The sequence below is a fragment of the Caloenas nicobarica genome, chromosome 31, assembly GCF_036013445.1.
Source record: "Caloenas nicobarica isolate bCalNic1 chromosome 31, bCalNic1.hap1, whole genome shotgun sequence".
Taxonomy (NCBI): domain Eukaryota; kingdom Metazoa; phylum Chordata; class Aves; order Columbiformes; family Columbidae; genus Caloenas; species Caloenas nicobarica.
This window is the reverse complement of record NC_088275.1, coordinates 3,188,475-3,202,073: the sequence shown is the minus strand read 5'-3', so window position 1 is coordinate 3,202,073 and position 13,599 is coordinate 3,188,475.

The window sequence follows — 13,599 nt, the reverse complement described above, 5'->3', positions numbered from 1 at the left end:
GTGACCCAGTGTCTTGTTGATGAGGCCACCATACTGAGGCCCAGTGGGTTAACTGGAAGCCCCACAGACCCAGATGCAGTTATTGCTGCTTGCTCAGGAAAATACGTTTTTTTTCTTTCCCTATGTTGTCTTATTGCTCCTCAGCAGCTCCAAATGCAGTGTGATATGAAAGTCATTTCCAAGGCACTTTGAGCAAGACTTTTAGCTGTCCTCACCTTAGCTATTTTTTAAAGTCTTTTCTCTTGGTGAACACATGGTTAATAAGAAAGACGTGGGAAAAAATGATGTCACAATTCCATATAGCTTTTAATGGTACAGAATATTGAACATGGCCTTTTTTTAACTGGAAAAAGCACTCTGAGGAAAATGCCTGGCTTGCTCCAGAAGAGAAGGGCTGCAAGGGGATAAATATGGGAGGTTGAAGGGTCAGGAGGGCTTTGCAGGCTGTCCAGTCCTTTGGTTGTGTGTTGAGTCCTCTTGAACTCAGGGCTCCTTTTTCTCTGGCAGGTTCTGTCTGAAATCATGCCCTTTCTTTAAGCTGAAAGGTTTCTGATCTGTCGCAGCTTTAATCCCAGGTACCATCACGCAGCTCTTCTGTCAGCCTGAGCAAGCAGTGCCCAGGGAGCAGCTGTGACCTCCTGGCAGTGCCCTTTTGTTTTTATCTATAAATCTATCAACCTTTCTATCACATCTGCATGGAAACACACCACTTTACTCTAACGTGTGGTGTGTTTGCTATGCACTTTCTCATTAAGTTGCAGTGAGGGTGGGGGGCAATTACTGGGGGCACCGTGGGAGGCTGAAGTATTTAGGGTGTTGGTGCTGAAGATATTTCTAGCAAAACCATGCAGACCCTGAGCAAGGTAGTTTCTCCTCTTGTAGACAATAACAGGTTTATATTGTACAGGATTTCATACATGCTTTATGAAGCACAAAAGGTTAGAGGGTCAAATGATATGTAAAGAAGTTAAAAGTGCTGCATGACAAAGAAGAGAAAAACACCTCTTTTAGCAGAGCTTGCAATAAATTATGTTGAATCCAGGGAGTGGAGGGCAGGTGCTTCAGAGACTTGTGCTAATGAAACCACGTGAAACTTCAGGGTTACTGCATCGAGAACTCTGAAATAGGAGGGGAGGCTTTGCACAAGCTCACACCTGGTTTGCAATGATGCTGGGAGGTTTTGAACAGGATTGAGATGGTGCCGCGCAGAGTTGCTCTCTGAAAAGTTCTAGAAAGAAAACCTACAGTTTAGATCACACTTAAGTTTCTCCTGCTGTGTTTTAATGAGTAAAACTTAAACTTCAGCTAAACCAACCTCACCTAAAATTCTGTTCTTTGAAAACAGAACTACAAAACTGGTGCGTCATCAGGCATCCCAGGGTTATTTTCCTCTTTTCTGCCTGAAGACCTTATGGATCTGTGAAATTACTCAGTGCCTTGGTTAATGGGGAAGAAGGGAAGAAGCAGATGAAGGGGGCACAGAAAAAGCATTGCCAGCAGTCAGGGCTGTGTGGTGAGCATGTCAGGCAGTAATGGCAGGGACTGATGTAGAGCTGGTATTGCGTGTTAGGGCTGGGGGTGTTTGGGGTCTGGGGCCCAAGAGGGAAGGAGTTAGGTCAGAGTGGTCTGATTTCTCAACAAAAATAAAGCAGGAAATTACTGTTTATTCCTGCATGACTACGATTGTTCTTGCTTAGCAGGGAAGAGCAGAAGTGTAGGTTGGCACTAAAGAAGGAAGGAAAGTTCTACGCTGAAGATTTAATGTGAGAAGGTATTTAAATATGGGATTTGGAGAGCTGGAAGGCTTTCGTGCTCAGATGGATGTGGCTTGCTTTTGGAGGTTAAAATAAAAAGAAGATATCGGGTTAGTGCCTGCGCTTTCTGCAGCCATGGGACTCAGGTTTGATCTGTGGTTATTGCCTTCCTAACATACATCCTTTGCCTTTTCTGCCTGTTGTTTCCTTCTTTATTTTGCCTAATGAGGGCAGTTTATGATGAGGTTCAGGCTTGCCTCCCTTTTCTCACCTTGTTCCACACACGAAGCACAATTCTGAAACTTTCCTAGGGCTGGAACTCCTCATACAGAGAGCTTTATCATTACATCTGTGTCGTTAGCAGGAATTAAACTAAACTAATTGGAATAAAATGCTTTATTTTCCTACACTGCCTGGGCATTTCAGCAAGTTATTTCTGTTGCAACCTTCTTTATTGCTAATTCACTGTGACATTAAGAAGTGTAATACATCAGCTTTTCTCTAAGATGTTTCCATTTTTTTACATGTTAATGACCACATTTAACATATTTCTTCAGAGACAATTGGATTCTAAGGCTCCTTGCGGTAATGCAATGAAAGCCAGCTAGCAATGCCTTTAATATCTAAGACTCTTTCTGCGTTTGAATAATCCCAAAATTAAAATTAAGAATTAATCTCTTGTCTGAAACAAGATGTTTGAGGATACCTTTCTTGTTTTGAGACAGTTTTAATACATATGTTAACTTTACTTACAGAGAAGTTAATTAAATCCCTCCTTTGCATTTGTATCCTAGAACTCACAAAGGAACACAGGTATCTCAGATTATCTTGTTTCTCTCACCCATTGATCCTCTTTGTGAAGGCAGGATTTTTCTGTGCTTCATAGCTTATCCAGCTGGCTATTTTAATTCAAACCATAGAAGCTATCATTGAGTAAATTATTTTTTCTGAAGGTGTAAAGGAACTCACAAGTTTACTTAAATGGCTCTAGGTCTGGAAAAGGAAAGGAAATTATGATAGGTAGGTAGGCAGTGCATAGAGAGCACATATGAAATTCTGTATCTCTTCTTAAGCAAATCTTTAGCAATTAAAAACTAAGAATAAACCTAAGGGGGAAATAGAGCAGGGAGGAAGGTGAGATGAGATTATCTCACTTTTACTGCTATGAAGAATTATTTCACCTCCGTCCGAAGGCACCTGCTTTTCACTGTGAGGAGGATCCCTGGTGAGGCAGCATGCTGTATGGCAGCCATTCAGCCAAGATGTTTGGGAATGCTATTAACTGACAGCTGATCAAGACAAAATTAATTGCGTAGCTACTACTGGTTATGTCCAGCCCAGAAGACTCCAAGTCCTGTTTTTTACCTGTCATCGAAAAAGGAGCTTTGACACTGCCGGTATGTTCCTTGCCTTTCAACTTCTCCAAGCTCCTGTAGGAAATCTCCTCCAGCCTTCCTGTGCTGTGCACCACCAGAGGACGCTGCATGTGTGCATGCACCGTCACACGTGTGCGTGCTTGCTGTGGGTGCCCAAGCCAAGTGTGTGCATGCACAAACACACCTGTACGTGCTTGGCGTGGGCAGCTAGGATCCCATCCCTCCTGCCAGGTCTGCTGCCTGCACCCAGACATCATTCAGATGTGCTCCCTGAGCCAGCCACAGGGTTTAGCTCTGACCATGAAACAGCTTTTTGTGCTAGCACTCAGAGGCTGGGCAGGTGTAGCAGCCCAGCTGTGAGCGCTCCTCTTTACTTTTTCCCCCCGCCCCCTGTATCATCCTGAGCTCAGAGTCTTCATTCCTGCTGTGTGTGGGGAGCCTGGTGGGGCATGCAGGCAGTAGCAGTTCATTCCTACCACCTGCATGCCCAGGGACCTCACTGCCTTCTCCCAGGGCCACTGGCAGAGGAGATGGGCTGGTAGAACACAGGGCAATCAGCTCGGTTGTGGTCTCTGCTGGACTGCTCCACTCAAAGGCTGAAGGTTTGGTGGAGACTTGAGTCACCTCTTGTGGCTCTGGTGGAAATGTGTCATGGGTTGCACTCATTTTGGCTCTCTCCTTGGTGGCGGGGCCAATTTTGGTACTTTTGCCTGTTAGGTTCCTTACTGCCCAGTACATCAGCAGGAGAATTTAAGTTCTTTTTACTAGCTTGTTTTAAGAGAAAGCTGCAACTTTGGTCAGTGGCTTAAAGCCTCAGCTTTAGTATTTTCTCCGCTTGGAGTGTAAAGCTGCTTTCTGCTTTCCTGAAAAGCAGCTCTGGCCGCCAAGGAATGACCAAAGGAGCATGGATGGCAGATGGAGAGGAAATAACTAAAAAGTACTCAGGGGCGATTGTGCTGCAACAGTGGGAGTGTTATCTAGAGCAGAGGGTGGAAGAGGGCAGAGAGGACATGTTGGGAAACTCAACCTGATAGAAACCTCACAAAAGTCAGGCTGGCAGTGTAATGGATCTGGCTGGGCAAGGTGCTGCTGGGGAGGAAGGAGGTGTTGTGTCAGGCTGGCAGCCATGGACCAGAGCAGGTGCTCTGAAGCAAGACAGATATTGCCTGGCAGGGATGTGTGTCTGGCAGCAGTATATCAGCGCTCTCCACGAGGCAAACAGTGCAGGGCTGGAAGCTGCTTACACAAGGCTCGAGGGGTGACAGTAGGGAGAAAGCCAGGCAGTGAGCAGACTGATGTACCTTGTCCTACACCATGCCACTTGTGCTGCATGCAGCAATGCAGATCCTGCCTGCTCCTTATCTTTTTTTCTAGAAAGATGTACTAACTGGGAAATCACCTTTTTTTTTTCATAGAGGTTCATTTTCCTTTAGCTTGACTTTCCCAAGAAGTAAAGCTTCTATACTCCCGCTTTTAATATCCTAACCTATTATTTGCAAGCAAATTCGGCACAATGGCACGGTTCAAACAAACACTAAATCTCTACTAGTTTTATGAAAATCAGTAGAGACTTGTTTAATGCTGCCGTGGTAGAAAGTTTGCCCTCCATTGGGCTGTTGGACATAGGAGAGATGGTGGAAACCAGGCTCTACCAGTTCTGCCTGTGGCCTGCCTCGTTCAAGAGCAACATTTCTGTTTGTTTACACTGGAAAGGTGAGCACAGAAGAAGGTGTGCTAGGCTCCAGCAGGCTCCCAGCCATCCTCAGAAACTTCTTGCCTGGCTGTGTGTTCGTGCTGAAGTTTAGAGCTGTGTCCTACTCAAAATGGAGCCAGTAACAGCCCACTGGCAAGAGTCACCTGGTCCTGAGCCAAGCAAAATGCTGGATGGGAGCCTGAAAACCAGAGGGAAAAAAATGGGAAGAAGAAATAGGGAATTCAGAGCCAATGTGGCATGTCTGAACTTGTTATTTTTATTAAATACTTCATTTCATGCAGGTTGTGTGTGTTCTGAAGAGTTACTTGGATATACTAAGCATGGGGGTGACCTCTTTTAGTAAAGAGTGGGAGATACTCATTTTAACTGGACTTCTCAGTCTCCTTCCTGTGCCTGGAAGACCCTCTAGAACTGGTGACTCAGGCCAGGAGAACATGGACTCCAGACTAGCATCGCTCACAAGTGCACACACGTAGCAGTTGACTTGCTCTGAAGGATCAGCTTCCTAAAATGACTCACCTGGCTCCATGAAATAAACAGTACCAGCACTGGGGTACTTCTTATTGTCCATCTCTGTACCAGCTGAGATGTCTGTGAGCAAGCTCTCAGCCCTGTTGGCCCTGCCTGAGAAATGAGGTCCTCAACTTCTGTTTGCAAATGTTTGACCAAACCCAGGTTGGATGGCATTCTGTCCTTCCCTTCATCTCTGTAGGAAAGGGATAAATTACTAGCTGATATGTTAGGAATGCCACAATCACACCTGATGCCTCTTTTCCAGCTGTACCAATTACACTCCACCCAATGAAGATGAGGTGTCACAAGGCAGGAATAATGACAGAGGGAGAGGAGGAGATTGTGGTGAGTAGAACATGAGAACTGTCAAAGGAATGAAGGGCTGGGGGGAAGGCAATGAACGAGCTGCTCATGAGTTTTGAAATGCAAACACAATACATCACCAGATAGCATGGGCCAGTGAAAGGATATAGCTGGATCCAGTCCTCTTCTTGCTTTGCAGCTTTATCACCAGCACTGCAGGCCTGGGACTGGGATCAGGACATTGCAGCCCAGCCACAAAGACCATCTCTGCCCCAGATCGCTTCAATGAAGGCATGCTTGCTGAAATTACAGTTGATGCACCTAACAAAAAAAGCAAGTCTTTCCAGGTTTAGTTTTCATACAAAACATTACATACTTATGGCCCTGGCTAGACTGCAGAGTCTTTTCAAGAGCTAAAAAAACCTTCATTTTGGTCTTGATGAGCACCTCCAGCTTAATGACACCTGAGGAAAGGAAACAAGGATTGGCTGCTGTGCTGGAGGAAATAGCTGAGTCTCAGGTTTTGTTTTATTGTCATTGGTAAGTGCTCAGAAGCACCCAGGATGATATCAACAAACTGAGCATCAGCAAATGGGTGTTTGAATGTCAAATGTGCTGGGATGGATCACACTGTGTTGGCATAACCATAAATGCTGGGGATGTGCCAGCCAGGGAGATGCAAGTGTGTGATGAGAAGTTATCTTTTTGTAACTGAGATTATGTGGGAGAACACAACAATTTGTAAAGGACAGTCTAGTAATATGGTGTCAAAAGAGCATCTTTTAACAATGAGCTGAGTTTATCTGACTATATGTGGTGCTACACTAAACAGTATTCCTCTGCTTAACATCTCTGTTGGTTCATCTTCAGTTGTCATTTTTATGTTACTATAGGCTATCTTCACTAATGTTTGATTTATAGGTGTTTCTGAAGTCTAATACCACAGATCTAATCTGACTCGCACAAGAGACATATTACAACATAATGGGTGATATATGTAGTTTCAGGCACAGTAATCTGGCATAGTGTCTTGAGAATTATACCTGTTGATTTATTTACTGAAAAAAAAAAAAAGAAACAGCTCTCACTTTTCAGATTCCTTAAGATTTATTCCCTCAATCCAATAAACTGCAATTATTGCTACTGTGTAAGGACTTGTTTCATCTCTTTGCAAATACACACAGAGTGCTAACACATAGACATATTTTATTTGATGTGTATACAGAGGCAGAAAAATCCTTTCTAATAGAGTACATTAAAGACCCAGCAAACAATGTACCATAATCCAATAAAAATGGCTTTCATTGAGCAGCTGTTTACAGGTACAGAGGCTGGTTCTCAGCATTATTTTTTTCAGGCTGTCCTGAGCTAGAGTGGGATCTCCTTGCAATGGAAGCAAAATGCTGTACCAGCAAACAGCAGCTCATGACCAGGTGCTACCAAGAGAATGGAGAGCCCTGGGTGCTAGCACCGAATCTGATAGGGCTGCTAGGCAAGAAGTGTCAGATGATGTATCAATTACATGGCAGGCAGCTGCAGGAATAATTGGCCTATCCTTCTCCCCCAGCCTTTCTATAACTTTAAAGAAAGCTTTATTCATCTACTGCATCAGGTTGCTGTTAATATTTAGATACATAACTCTATTTCTGGGGAAAGCTGTTATGTAACAAAACCTTTTAATTATATGGAGTTTTACCCAGTCTTCAACTGGACATTGTGCAACAAAACTCTTATTTCTCAGCATTACTCTTCTGGTGTTCTCTGCAACTTCTTTATATTCAGTGCTTGCTCTTTCTTCACCCTAAATGGCATCTATCATTTTGTGTCTCCTTAAAAGACCTTTCTCAAGCTATGGTAAAATTATGCCTTTGAGCTACTTTTCTCAATATTCTTATATTAATTTAAACCTAAAAGATCAGTAAAAAGAGGATAGAAAACCCAAAGCAAAATCATAACTGAATTTAAAACCAACTGTAAAAATGGTTATTTATATGCGGGAAGTAAAAAGGTTGAAGATGATGAAATGGGTTTCTGTGAATGCAAATAATACTTGCATTGCACTTTTGCCATTATTATTGCAGTTAACACTAGGCAATAAAAATAAGGGCTATAATTAACAGATGATTGAAAAGAATTTTTTATTTAACATGAAGCAATATTCTTTCTTGTTGATACATATGAGAAAGCAAGAGACTCACTAGAGGAGGTCTCATTTATGCAGGGAAGCCTCACACCCCACCCGTGTGCCCGCTCACATCACTCTTACTTCTTGCCTCGCAGCCACATTTGACACCTGTGAAAGCACCGCTCTATGATGGTGGAGGTGCGCGTGTTCAGGCAGAAAGATGCTCGTGCGTACAGGGGGGCGCCGGCACCCTTGGTCGTGCCCTTGGTAGAGCTGGTATCTGCAGGTCCCATGGTGTTCTGGGGTGGGCATGTCCCCATGGATTCTGTGGTGTTCTGGGGCACGCATGGCTCTGCACAAATCACACTTTGGGATATGCAGGGATCCACACACGTCACCAAGCACTGGTCAGGGCAAGGATCTCCAATGGTCACATCTTGAGGACAGCAGGACTTCTTGGTCAAGGCTGTGCAGTCAAGGGGCAAGGTCTCTGTGCAGGTCTCAAGCACCTCGATGGTGCTGGGCTCCACAGTTGAGATTGGATGCTGCAAAGGTAAGTTTTCCAGGTAGGTCCCAACTTTCTTGGGGATGCAAGGTTCCACTGGCAAGATTGTTTCCTGGAGGGGGAAGGTCTCCACACATATCCCAGCTTCATCAGGGATGCAGGGATCCACTGGCGAGATCGCATGCTGAAGGGGGAAGTTTTCCACGCAGGTCTCAGCTGTCTCAGGGGTGCAGAGCTCCACTGGTGAATCTGTGAGCTGGAAAGGGAAGCTGGTGCCTCCCTTGCTTTGGTGGGTCTCATAAGGGGTTGCTGCTGGGGTCATACAAGCACCAACACAGCTGATGACGCATGGAGGTGTGCAGGTGTCCCCAGGCACAGGGACAGAAAAAGGTGGGCAGGTAGACCCACCCTGAGGACAAGAATCCAGGCAGGTGACTGCCCCTTGACACGGGCAGTGATCCACCTGGCAAGTCTGCTCAGGACAGAGATGCATATCCTGCACGAGGCAGGGATCCAGGTCCACCATGGCACAATGCGATGGGCAAGTGTCGGTATGTGCAGCCTCCCCCATGCAGGCAGAAGGGGGAAGGCAGGGCAGCTTGCACTGGTAAGACATTTCTGCGCTGCAGGCAAGCCTGAAAGAAAGAAAAGCAATCATAGAATAGTTTGGGTTGGAAAGCTCATCTAGTCCAATCCCCTCGCAATGAACAAGGATATCTTCAACCAGATCAGGTTGCTCAGTCTCATCCAGCCTGGCCTTGAATGTCTCCAGGAGCAGGGCATCCACCACCTCTCTGGGCAACCTGGGCCAGTACTTTACCAGCCTCATTGTAAAATATTTCTTCATCATGTCTGACCTGAATTTCCCCTTCTTTAGTTTAAAACCATTAACCCTTGTCCTGCAATTTGGTGTCTCCTAACCTAAAATATCGGGTCTTTCATTTTCTTGGCTGGTGAACTCTTCAGCAAAGATGCTTGCTGTTCGTGCCACAATTTGGTCATGAAATAAGGAATATAGAGAAAAAATGCTGTTTGTTCGTCAAATTCTGCAGCCACTCCATATGAAAATAATTTTGGTCATTCTGGTTTTCTGCATAAACTTCCAAAGCCAGGTCTTCCTATTAAAATCTGTTTTCAGCCAAAAAATTTCCCCCATTGGCATTTTCTTGTGCAGATAGCAGTGGATTTGATTAACATTTTCAGCAGGTTTATAAACTTCATGTTAACTTCCTCTTTTCTAAAGTTGTTCTCCTTGTTCTGAAACTCCCTTGCAGGAGAATACCCAGCTCGCAGCAGCTGCAAGAGATGCAGTTACCACTGTCTTGCATTTGCCATTGCTAAAAGCACCAACAGGTTATACAAGTAGAAGAAAGACATAGTTGCTTAGATTTACCATGAGGCTAGGTGCTTTTACCTGGGACCTTGGCTGCTGCTGCGCGCGATGCCGCAATTGTTTCACCACTTAGACGATAACTACATGCACAGCAGTTTCTGCTCCTGCCTATGCGAAGGCACTCAGTGAACAAGACAGTGTTTTAGCTCTCTAAATCCAGTGCTGAGACATCAGGAAGCATTTTGCAAAGCATCCATAACAATTACAGCAAAATAAGAATGAAGGAAGAAGATTTTTACTCTTTCAAATTCTTATCACCGAGGACGTGTTAGAGACAATAAACAATTTCCCTTACACAACTGGTAGCAGTAACAAATTTCATCAAATAGTAGAAATTAACACCAGTAATAGGATGAGATCTGTAAAATCCCAAAGATACTTACCCAGCTCAGTATCAGCAAATAAAGACAGTGAGCAGACACGGCAACTTTAACCTGGGATCTGCCTTGTATATTCAAGAGCCTGACCTCCAGCGATGAGGTGCCCTGGGCACATAGACAAGCTATCCTTTGTTAACTCAGACCTGCTCCACCTCTGCCCTGTGATGGATTATTTGACTAATTATTTTTAATGGAAACCAGTTATTTCCATGGCTGTAGCATTACCCTGAGTGAGCAAAGATGGTTTGTGAATTCACGTGTCCTTTCAGCAGGGCTGATGTCAGAGAAGAATTTGGCAAATGAATGGACTCTCAGCTTGCTCTCAAGTAGTCGGCCAGTCATGGGTCAGTTTTTCTGTGACAGTAAAATATCCTCCAGCCCAACACATCATGCAGGCCATTAGAAACAGGATGGGATGTGGGATTTGGGGGATTCTTTTAATTTTTAGCTATATCTGACCTCTTTCTGTCACTGCCATTGTCCTGTTCAGACACGGTGCTGTTGTTGGTAGCATCCTGATGTGCTTCTGGAAACTCTTATATCATCGCTAGTCTTATGATGTTTTGCATGTTGTCTGAAAGCTCTGACTCAAAAAAACAGCACTATTCCATCACCATGGATATTAGGAAACATTTCTTCACATAAAAGTTTGTGGAGCAGTGGAACGGGCTACCCAGGGAAGTGGTGGAGTCACCATCCCTGGAGGTGTTTGAAAGATGTATAGATGAGGGTCTTAGGGACATGGTATAGTGCTAGATTTAGGTTATAGTTGGACTTGATGATCTTAAGAGTGTCTTTCGACCAAAATGATTCTATGATTCTATGATTTTGCCTTTATTCTTATGCAGTTACAATCCTGAAGATCAGACAGGTGATAGGAGGAGTGACCACTACCCTTTTCCCTTCAGCCCACTGGTTTACCAAAGCTGGATGTGTTATACTTGGTTCATTCAGATCACTGTGGTCAGTAGAGCACTGGCAAGCCAAGCGGTCACGCATCCTGCATTTACTTATTTTGATTTAAATAACAATTCCAATTTTAAATAACCAAAATCCACTATGCTGGGCACCACCACACTCAGCAGCATGAACGTGCACATTTAAAGGGATAATAGAATGCAGACACAAGAACGCACCTTCATCTCTGGCTGATGTATGTCTTCGTCTCTGCATGCAAGTAATAATGATTCAATGCTTGTGTCACCAAGTGACTTAAGGCTAGTTTGGAGTGAGCAGAGAAGGAAGTTTTAGAGTGTTTGATCTATCACAGGTGCTGCTCTTGTTGGCTCTCCCTTCTGTCTTATAACGAGGGAATTTCAGACAATAACATCTTTACTTGACTGCAATTGTGGCAGGTAGAAAGCAGCAACTCCGTGCTATGGCTGTCATGCACAGTTCACTGTCTTTCGTGAATGGCATGTTTAAATCTCACTTTAGCCTGCTATATGATAGATATGTGCACAGCAAACCAAAAAGGGCCACTACCATGGACACTGTGGTCAGAGCACCGAACACAGGTGCTCCTCCACCCTGGAGCATCATTGCAAAGAGATGTGCCACCACAGGAGAAGTCCTGGAAGGAGTTTAAGTGACTCTGAGGATCTTAATGTAATGTGAAGACTTCCCTGGCTGCCTAACTGCTAAAACCATAACAAATTTTGGTTATGCTGGCATACTGCACTTGGTTGAGGAGTAGAGATGTTATGAAGCTTCCCAGAAAACTTGAGTGCGCCCAAGTACTGAGCTGCACTCTCCAGAGTGCTTCCCTCTGTCTGGCATGTGTGAGATCACATCTGGATGCCGTGTGAAATTTGGGGCCCACAGTGTAAGAAAGTCTCCAACAAACTGGAGTGAGTCCAATGGACACAACCAAGATGGTCCAGGGGGCTTGAACAGATGATGAATGGGGAGAGGCTGAAGGACCTGCTCACCCTGGAGGTGAAAAGACTTAGGGGAGATCCTGGGGACCCTTTTAACTATTTTGACGGTATTAATGGAGAGGATCTTCTCAGAGCTGCCTGAAGACAGGGTGAGAGGCAAGGAATGCAGGTTACAACAAGGGAAATTCTGACCAGATTATCAGGAATAAAATTTTTGGTAAGAGGGTTATTGTACACTAGCAAGAGCAAGCAAACTTTCACAGTAGAGCAGAACAAAGCTGCTTACGGAGTCCTAGCCCAGCTGTAATTGCAATCTGCATGGCTATCTCAGGAGAAGGTGCAAGAAAATGTAGCAAAGTATCTTTTATCAAAACAAAGTTTAATCCTGAGGGAGATTGTTTCCAGTCTGTATCATCAGTTCTTTGTTCCCCCTCCCCCATAGGAAATACGTGGATCAGGAATTCAAGCTTGCAGGCAGCAGTTACGGTGTCACATATACCACCTCAGTGGCTATGTTTCATTAAAAATTATAATGTAAGCACAGAATTTAATGACTGGAGGTGCAACAGGTCTGGATTATTAAAAATTATATTTCCATACTCCTGAGGTGTCTCACTTCCGGAGACAAGGACACTGAAATCATATAAAAGGATTCATATTGTAGCGTTTCTCAAACCATTTTGGTTTCATTTGCTAGTGCCGGTGGTGAATTGGGTAAGTCTCTCTTGGCTTACTGGGAATTAATGTAGTGGCCGGGGTTATTTAATTTTTAAATATTGTCTGCAGAAGCAAGTTAGAAGACTTACAAGTGCTTCTGCTTAGCAAGATTTGTGTATGGTACTTATCACGTAGCTGAGCTAAGGGTAAATAGTTATTCCACCTTCTACCAGTCTTTGTTTGCTCTATGTTTTGCAACTGCTGTGCTTGCTTTAGCGAGATGTGTCTCAGTGTAGCTGAGAGTGGACTAACCTCTCTCTTTCCCCAAGGACGTTGCTACCCTGTTTAAACCAGGAAATTATTGGGTTTGAGAGAGATCAAAAGGCAAGGCTAGGATTTCAAAGGAAAGAAGTAGGAGGGAAGATAAGAAGTGGAGACTTGCAGGCTGCAAGGGTAAGCAATGCCTAGAAGGAAGTCTGGATGAGAAAAACTAGGAGGACTTCTGTGGGAGAGGTAGGAAAATGGCTGTACTGTGGCCATCAGATCCTTTCCTTGTGGAAATTTTCCAGTGTGAAGCCTTGACTCATGTCCTCCACCTGAGGACCTACGTGTGGACAGGGCACCGACAGAAGCCTAGTAGTTTCCTTTTTGGGTGGAAATAGGGAAGTAATTTTGAAGAGTTAATTCCAAACCAAGAAGAGCTGTGGACAGGTGGGGGCTGTCATGACTTTGATATAATCTAGTTGAGTCCAAATAACCTCACTTTTCTTTCCTGTTTTGAGAAGAAGTTGTTTGAAATGTGCACGCAGCCAGTAGCTACAAATGTGTCTAAAATGCTTTCATGTGGAGTTAGTGTCCTGCTGTGGATTTCAGTCTGTTTTCCCAGTGTATTGTGAAGTGTTGCACTGGAAAAAGTATAGTTTAATTCAGTGTATAAAATAACCTTGTGAAAGCTGAATGTCTCTGTTTCCACAAAGTATATTCCTTTCCTGCTTTCAG